This window comes from Manacus candei, unplaced genomic scaffold, assembly GCF_025592945.1.
Source record: "Manacus candei isolate 608988 ecotype Guabito, Panama unplaced genomic scaffold, ASM2559294v1 h1tg000043l, whole genome shotgun sequence".
Classification (NCBI taxonomy): Eukaryota; Metazoa; Chordata; class Aves; order Passeriformes; family Pipridae; genus Manacus; species Manacus candei.
The window spans coordinates 9,739,354-9,748,575 of record NW_026138091.1 but is presented as its reverse complement, the minus strand read 5'-3'; the positions used below and the strand labels follow the sequence as shown (position 1 = coordinate 9,748,575).

Sequence of the window (9,222 nt, the reverse complement as noted above, 5' to 3'; positions counted from 1 at the left end):
GCTGACATGTTTCTATTTTGCTTCTGGAGCAATTAAAAAGTTTCATTGAAGAAAAAGTTTTATTAAAGAAGTCACAGAAAACAGACAGAGCAGCTCTTAAAGTCAGCTAGTCCATCCTCTGTTCTAAAGGGATATCTAAGGATGCCTAAATCATTCTTGATAGAGATTAGTCCAGTTCTCCCTTTGTTACAATTTACCTCCACTACTGTTTGTTCTCTCTGCAGTCACCTTTTACATATCTGAAGACCATTATCATGTCTGCCTACAGTCTTCTCATTTGTAGGTGATGAGGAACCTGGTCCCTTCAATGTTGCCCAGGCTCAGGGAGCTCTACCTGCTTTCCTCTCACCATTTGATTCCTGTCATACCTGGAAATGATGCTTTAAGCCGAAAATAATACTCCATCTAAACTGTCTTTCTATTGACCCTTTTCGAGGATATTTGCTTTTCTTGCAGCCTTGTGGCATTGCTGACACATGTTCAGTCTGTGACCCATTGTGACCTCTGATCCCGCTTGTAGAACTGCTACCCCAGTCATCCCCGTCTTATATTTGTTCAGTCAGTTATTCCCAAGTGCTGTGCTTTGCGTTTGTCCTTAGTGAAACACATTCTATTTTTTTTAATGACCACATGAATCTTACTCTGTAATGCATCCTCTCTATTTCTTCAGTTCATCCTTCTGAATTCAAATCCTGTGGTCTGCATAGGTCTTACAGCTTTTCCAAGCATTGCGTTCTTTGCAAAGCTGATATGAGTGCTATTAATTCCATTGTGCAAACCATTACTGAAAATACTGAAAAGTGGCATATCTGGGATAAGTCCTGTACAGTGTAATGGGTGTGGAATGTCCTGGTCAGTAACTCTTCATTCCTGCAGCTTACAGGACAGGCATGGTGTGAACAGAGGGTTATTCTACCGGTACATCACGACTTGAGAGAGTTGAAGTGAATTTGTGTAAAACCATCCAGGTCTGGGGAGCTTTGAGCATCTTCTGCAACAGGCTGATGAGGGTCCTCATAAGGTCCAAAGCCAAAAAGACAGTAGCTTGAAGCATCAAAGACTCTTCTACAGAACCAGGGGAGTTATATTACCTATGGTCCCTCCCTCTTTGTGTTTATGGATGTACAAATCAGTTTTGTGAAAAATTAAATTGAGTTTAGCCTAGTTTCTTTCTAAAAAAAAAAAAAAAGGGTGTTCTTAAGTGGGGGAAGAAAGTTAGAAATATGAGCAGGAAGTAGAAATATTGTTGGAAGGGACAAACATTCAGGAACTAGAGCTATTGTGGTGCTCAGAGTAAACCATGATGTTTAAGTTTTCCTATTCATAGAAAATCTTGTTAATTTTCACTTTTGAAAGCATAATTTTTTTTCCTGACTTAAGTGCTATAAATAGTATGTTTCATTAGGAAATTGTATTTTTCTCAAAAACTTCTGACAAGGATTTTTTTGCTTTCATTCCTGCTTCTCCATGAAAATAACCCACCAAATATATTTGGGTTTCACATAAGTTTTTCAAAATACGATGTATTTTAAACTAAATTTCTATTACAGTTATTTTTTTCAATAACTTCCAATAAACAGATATTTTATAAGAATGGTCTTTTGACAATATATTTTGTTGTGGAAACTGCTTTTCTTTCTTAGAGCTTCCCGTAAAATCTTTCCTTATCTAAACTCATGATAAAGATGAATTTGCTGTTCTTGCTAACAATGATTGCACTCCTTTCCAAGGCCATTTACAAGAAAATAAATAGTTGAAGCTGCATGTGCACTTACCCTTTCTGTCTTTAGTTCAGCATATGAGAAAATAGAGATCTACAAGGAAACATTTTAAAATGTTTTGTCTGCTCATCAACCTTGTAATTAGCTGCAAAAATAATGCACACTTACACATAGCTCCTTTGTTTAGGCATGGCAAGGCAGGATTCCTGAGACCAAACTCAGATTTTTGCAAGGGCTCTTTATGAGTGCTTACTTATTTAATGCAAGTAAAGTTACCAAATACCACACCTTCTATTTATTACATGGTTTCTAAAGTATAGCCCTACATTTCCTTTGAAAGAAGTAAGGCATGGAAAAATTACATTAAAAAATGATGTGTCAATGAAGTAATTTTCCCTTAAGATATAAATGATTCAGAGGCTGATTCTTGCTGCTGTGTTACTCAGTGAACAACAATACCACCTAATATAAAGCAGTGTTTTGCTTTATATTGATATTGCTCTTGACTGAGTGACACTGCATTGTATTAGAATAATAAAAACAGAATCAATCAATAGTATCTCAAGCATTAGAATAATTAATAAGTGATTTTTGGCATAAAAAATATCCGGTTCTGGCACAGCCACAATTTGAATGAATTGACCTGGATTTAACTCAAGGTTTTCTCAATACAAGACTTGTCTGAAAAAGAGCAAATGTAGTTACCAAATCAATGACATATGACCACAACTGAAACATATTTGATGGAAAAAGGAAATTGAGAAATCCAAGACAATAAGATAAGGCAGTGGTCTCTCCATGGTTTATTAAAGTTTGGAAATGTGTAACCTTTAAGAGACTAACTTGCCCCATAATTTTGCAACTCTCATTCAGAGCTGCTATTTTGCATTTCAAGCAGTATTGTTACTTGAAATGAAAAGTTGAAACTTAAATGGATATTTTCTTTATTTTTACACTTTTTGATGTGTAAACAAAAGCTCAGACTTTTAAAAATTATTATTATTATTATTATTATTATTATTGTTTCAACTTTTATCCCAAAATCCAGATACTGTTTGATCTAGGACATTCTTGTCTACTTGTTCTTGAGTAACAGGTGCTGTTGACTGACTGAAAAGCATCAGTTAGTAGTGACTGAAGAGTTAGGTATGGATTTGTTAGCCAGTATGAGACTGGCCTACCTATATATAATGTCTGCTAATGAGGTGGAGGGACTGACTTACCCAGGCTTTTGTCACCTGCCTGACACTTTCTTCTAACTGGAAATATTTGTCCCCTGATCTATCTCCAGCCTCCAGCCAAATTGAATGTCTGGTTACTCATTAACTTTATTCTGTCAAAATGATTTGAGTGACTTTAAATACTTCATAGTGGGGGATCAAGGAAAACCAAACCCAACAAAAAGCCTGGATCAAATTTGACAGAACTAGGCTAGAGGAGACTATGCGTGCAGTGGTGCCAGGAGATGGGAAAGTGCAGCTGTCTCACATGGGATGGGTGGTGAGGCCTGAAAAAGCAGCTTGAGGAAGTCTGAATGGGTAACTACAGACACTGATGAGCCACAGCCAGAGAAGTTTGTCCGACTGGGCTTCCTTTAAATCTAGCCTCACCTTCAATGTACTTTTCAGTTAAGAAAAATGTGTGAGGTCTGAAAATATACACATTTATTATGCTTTTCACCATGACAAAACAAGAGCATCTGAATTTTCTTTGACTTTAAGATCCATTGCAGTATGATATATTAAATCTGATTACTTTAGCCACTTGCATTTGAAATTTGCTACTTAGAAGCATAAGAAGTAAAGCATTGAATGAACATTTTAGCATCTATAGAAAACTGCTCTTAAAAACCAGCTGTTTTGACTCTGGCCAAGAGTGTGAAAGCCATTACAACTTTGTTCATTGATGAACTTTGAACTTTGTTCAAAGATGTGTGTCATTTCGGTTAAAGTTTTAAAACTTGTGTAATCTGGGCAACAGTGAGTTCTTTTGTGCTGTTTCCGCCTGTATTTGTGAAGCTCCTGCTGCAAAGAATCCTATTCATTTGAAAATGAGAACATTTGAGAACACCTATAACATGAGCAACAATCACAGTTCAACTGGCCAAGCACTGATTTACAGTATTTTGTGTAGGAAGATTACTAACGGGCAGGATTCCAAAATACTTCAACAACCTTAAAAATGTTTCCAAGAAAATGTTACTGATTTTAATAATGACTATGCAATACATAGGAAACATGAATGCTAGAGGTCAAGAGATCAGCAAAGACTTCTCAGCAACACGGATTTAACACAGGAAGCAATGGGGAAAGTCTAAAGTTAAACTGCTCAGCCAAGGACAGAACGGAAACTGAGGCAAGAAAAAGAAAACATAAGGTCATAAACATGATGACATCTCTGTGCTAGGAAGATGACTCACAATACTAGGTTGTAAAACCTAGGTACAAAAAGTTCATATAGATTCTAAAAGTAAGGCAGAGTTGGTAATCGTGTCATGTTTTCACCACAGATAAATCTATTTCCCCTTTTCGATTAAAAGGTCAGGGGGATCAAATGCAATCAGACAAAGCACATGGTAAATCACATACTCAAAATACTCTCTTTAATTAGTTATGAAATATAACAATGTTTCAATGAATTCTTCTCAGGTTAGGTAGAGAAGGGATTTTCTTCAAGGTATTTAGACACACAGGAAAAAAATGCAGAGTTTTAAGTGAAAAGAAAAGCATAATGTTCTGACTTGCTTACATCTAAAACACATCAACTAATTAAAACAGCTGAGGAAAGTGTCATGATCATCTCTGTACTTTTGAATGAGGAGAAATTCAAATGCTTGAGAAGTTGAGTTTTCTGGCTTTGCCTCAGGGAAGCTCTCAAACACGTTCTTATCTTTAAGCACAGATGTTCCCATGGAAATTACTGCTGGTGCCTCAGCAACTTGCAAGATCAAGTTCTTGAAATGTTTTATGTTTGTTTTCTTTCATTACCCTGCATATATTTTGCAGGTTCTACTACAACAAAGCAGCAAGCTGCTACATGTCTCTTGTAACTGTGGGTACAGAGGAATTTACAATGTAAGCGTTTTGTTTTATATTTTGTGAAATTTGTGCTCTTACATCAAGTCTTTGCTGTAGATTAATTGTAGCACAGAAATGCTGCAAAACTAATAGAAATTCAATGGAGAGGGATGGGAGATATTCCTTCTTTGCTGTCAAAAGCCATTTACTTGTGGGAGAGTTTATGGAGCAAGAGCAATTTATCATGAGTTTTATTACATTGCATGTGAGGTTGGGTAATGAGTTAACAAAACTGTATTGTTTGCTAACAGGAGTCATAGCATTTTGTAAAGGAGAGGAACCTCTTATGAAGTAGTACAAAAATATTCTGGCTGTCATATGTGTAAAGGAAATAATCTGCATTCATCTCTTAATAATAAAGGGGTTTGAGGTTGTGCAAGTACACCAATGCAAGATGGTCTTTAACTATTTAAGAGACAGATTACTCAATAATGACTTCTTTCCTAGTTCTTCCTGTTTTGTTCATAGTACTTTTACCATTTTTTTGCACTTACAGCCTACTCTTTGCTTCTAGAGAAAAAGAAAGTACTTTTATATGTAGATGGTTTACTGCTGGCAATATATAAAACTGTACTTTCCTTACATTTTAATGCAACCTCTACCCTTATTTTGTGTTCAGTTAATATTTTGTGAAGCAAAATAGCATTCTCTTCTCCTCCATTGTTTCTGTTGATTCTGTGTCTTGGGATTTTGACAGGAAGAGAGGCTCCAATTTAAAGTCAGAGTTAGCAGCTAAGGGCTTCAAGAATACAGACTAAGCAATTACCACAGAAGTGGCCAGAACAGCTAGTTTGAACGTGGGTCCAAGATTTTCCAAAATTTTCCTTTAAGCAGTCGTTCTGGTTACAGCTGACTCTAATAATCACAGTTAATAGTCATTTTATTCACAATGTCCTGTTTGCAACATCTAGACAGGCATTTAGAATCCTGATTTCTGCCAAGGACTTCCAGGCAACACAGTAATAGGCAAATGCTAACACTGCTGTCAGTAACAGAAAGATTACCACTATAATTTAAAAGACTGTAAGTGGAAAATAGATTGACCTCTATTGTCAGACTTTTCCTTAAAAATAACACAAAAAGGTAAATTCAGATCCAAAATCTAGTTACTTGGTTTATTGGCATAGTTTTGATGCAACAAATATTTCTTAATGTGTAAAATAAAGTATGCCCCAAATCTGTGCAAGCCTCACTTTTCTATTTTTTTAACCTGGATATTTAAGCTAGGGCAGAATGGCCAGCACTGTGACCCTTCTGATCCTATGCTGGTCAGGTAAGGCATGAGGCTCTGCACTGGGACACAATAAAAGGTTTTTAGTTTACAGTCTGGAGAAGCAGTTGCAGTCTTTCAAAATGTGGAAATTTGAAACACTGCAGCCTATGAACTACTCTACATTTTCTGACACAAGAAAGAATGAATAAACCGCATCCTCTGAACATACCAGACTTAGGTAAAACAGCACTTGCTGGTATGAGAATGCACCTTCTGTTTACTCTCCGTGTAAAAAATGCGACTTGTGAAACTTATGCCTCTGATAGCACGTTATTTACTATTCTTTGGAAGTTACCTTGCTTTATAAATGTTTCAAGGTTTTGTTTTTTTTTTTATTTCAGCTTGGAAGACGCTGTTGGACTTTGAATTACCTGTCTCTAGGGAAGGAAGCCAGTTAAAAAACAGTGGCTCTTGATTCATCTTTCACACAAATATTATGATGTTACTCCAGGGTCCTAGGATGAATAATATCAAATAAACCTCCAAGATTTTAAGATGCTTTTGTGTGAGGATAGATAAGATTTGAGGTGTGTGCCATACCTGATGATGTGCATGATGACGTGCCACGTAATAGAAGCTGGGTTTCAAGTTTCTTCTGTTGCTGGTAATCAGTGGCCTTGGAGGCTGGGCTGTTGCTTCAGAGTAGCCGAATGAGCCATTATTTCAACTCTGTCTCTTATAAAGAGAATACTCAATATTTGTGACAAGTATTTGACTGAGATGTACTTGTGTAGATTATTAGATTTCTCTTTTCTTAAAGAAATCCCCTTCAGCTGTTTACAGCTATCTCAAATTTGTTGAAAAACTTTCTGATCTCTAGGTTCTTTCAACTATTGAATTATGTATTTAGTTAAAATTCTTAGTCTGATTGGTTCTGTCATCATTTCACATATTGGCATATTCATGATAACTGAATGCAAATGGAAACATGAAGACACCCGAACAAATTTAAATTTTTATTTGAGTGAATACTGTTTGAAGGTTTGGCCTGGTATTGTTCAAAATGCAGTGCTTCTGAATCAGAAATTATAAACTCACAAGAGAGAGTGCTAGAAATAATCCCTGGATGTCTTGTTCGTATTAGATATAGGCTAAATCATTCTGACAGATTCCAAACCTACTGAAATATTATTTCTTAAAATGTTGATGTTGATTTCAGTGTTACTGGGAGCACATCTTACTTATACCTTTAAAGGTGACTATGAAAGAGGGGGAAGACAAGTATATATGGTGAAAAACAGGGTGAGAAAAGAAACAGAGAGCTGATTGTGTGAAAAAGAAAGAGACACCCTGGGAAAGTAGCAGAGAAAAGGGAAAGAAAAAGATCCCAGTTTTTGTAAGTATGTCTCTCTAGGACGGAGATGGTGCCAAACCTTGGACTTGGAGGCTGTTCTGTCCTTAATACATTGCACATGATTGTCTGAGCTAGAAAAACATTTTTTGTGGTTTTTAAAAAATTGAATTATACTTATATGAAATAAAACAAACTATGAGTTTAAATGATAGAGTAGAAAGAGACAAAATTCATTTTGCAAGCCCTCAGAGAATTTAAAAATCCCTTATGTTCACAAAACCTCAAAATTCATAAGGTTCCTGTATTCCCAGAGTAGGATGCACAAAGGAGTTACTTCCATCTACTTTAGTTTTCATCAGACTCTTTCTGTTCAGCTAACTGGTTCTCCTCTCGAGACATCTTTGTATTAAGGGCGAGATCCAAAATATCCCACTGACACTTCCTGTGCAATCTAAATAGAAGTTTGCTGAGGAGAGAGATTATAAAACCTGGGTAAATTTCAAAGCTACAAGACCATAGGCAATTGAGTATGATTATGAATGTTTGTTTCAGCACCTATGCCTTGCCCCAGGTAGGCTTATTTGCCTTTTAGGATCTGCATCTTCATTCATTGGAAGTATTCAATGTGTCTAAACCACAGAGATGGTCCTTAATGTATTCCTTAAAAAAATTATCTCCTGTTGGCTGCCTGTAGGTAATTTCCCACTTAACAGGGGGTTTTAGCTTGTTCCTCAGGAATGCCATTCCCCACCCAATATGATGTCTAGGCTCTCATCTTAGTGTTTTTAAGAGACTAACGGGGTCCATTTTTCAGACATTGGACTGCCTACTGAGCAATGTGGAGCTGGCTCTCTCTGTTAGCTCCAGATGGAAGCAAACGCTTGTGGCATTCAAACCTGCAAAGCCCATGTATCTTCTAGGTAAGTAATGCCTACCAAGTGGGTGCCAGAGCAGGTGTGTGTGTGTGTGGAGTTAGTGAAACAAGTTGATATGAATAGTTGGTATCAGTAGACTCTGATAATCAGCAGAGATAGCAGGGGGCTGGGTAAATATAAGAAAGGCTGTGCTAGGTCAAAACAAGGATTCACCCAGCCCAATAGGGATGTCTGTGATACCTATCTGACAGGGAGGCGTTCTGATCATGAAGGTGTTTTTTGAGAGTGAGCCTCATCACTAGCACTTCAGGTAGACTGATTTCTGCAACTTCCCCAGATCCAGGGAACTTGACAGTAAAATTTGTGATATGGGAAACTGTTTTTGTTCTTTTTCCTGTATTAAAACATATTCCTACCTCCAAACTACCAGTAAATCTTAAGTGGATGCCCAGGGAAAAAAAATAGGAAAAGGTGATCTGGTTGCTGCTTAGGCCCATATCAACTTCTGTCATCTTTGATGTTGCTGCAAGGATTTCCACCCACTTAATGAGAACTACACCTTTTAGTTCAGTTTGAATTTTTACTTGTAGCTTCATTTGATAGTGCTCACTTTTGAATTGGTAGATGCAGTACAAAATTGGTGCCAGACTACCCTCTCCATGACACTTTTAATTTTACACACCTCTGCCACATCCCTCACTCATCTCTTTCCTTGACTGTACAGTCCTGAGTAATTTGATCATTTTCTTACATTGTTGCAGACTTCTAGTAATCTATCCTTGCTCTTTCACAATTTTTCTTTATTGTGAAGTGTGTTCTGAGCCACATTTCTTTATTCAGCTTTGGAGCTAACTCTAGATTTTAGGTTGAACCTTCCTCTAGTCAGGAGTCTTCCTCCTTCACTATTAGTCTAAAAAATGTTGTGTAGTGACTCATTTTTCTAAGGACATATTTATATACAAGCGTGTGTGTGAGAATATGT

At 36.8% G+C, this 9,222-nt stretch overlaps 1 long non-coding RNA gene across 1 annotated transcript; it reads left to right on the top strand.

Moving 5' to 3' along the window:
* The first annotated feature begins 4,722 nt into the window (after positions 1-4,722).
* Positions 4,723-8,227, top strand: LOC127474705 (uncharacterized). Its single transcript, XR_007905962.1, has 3 exons — positions 4,723-4,795; positions 6,413-6,675; positions 8,180-8,227. It is a non-coding gene; the product is annotated as an uncharacterized LOC127474705 (long non-coding RNA).
* The last annotated feature ends 995 nt before the right edge of the window (positions 8,228-9,222 follow it).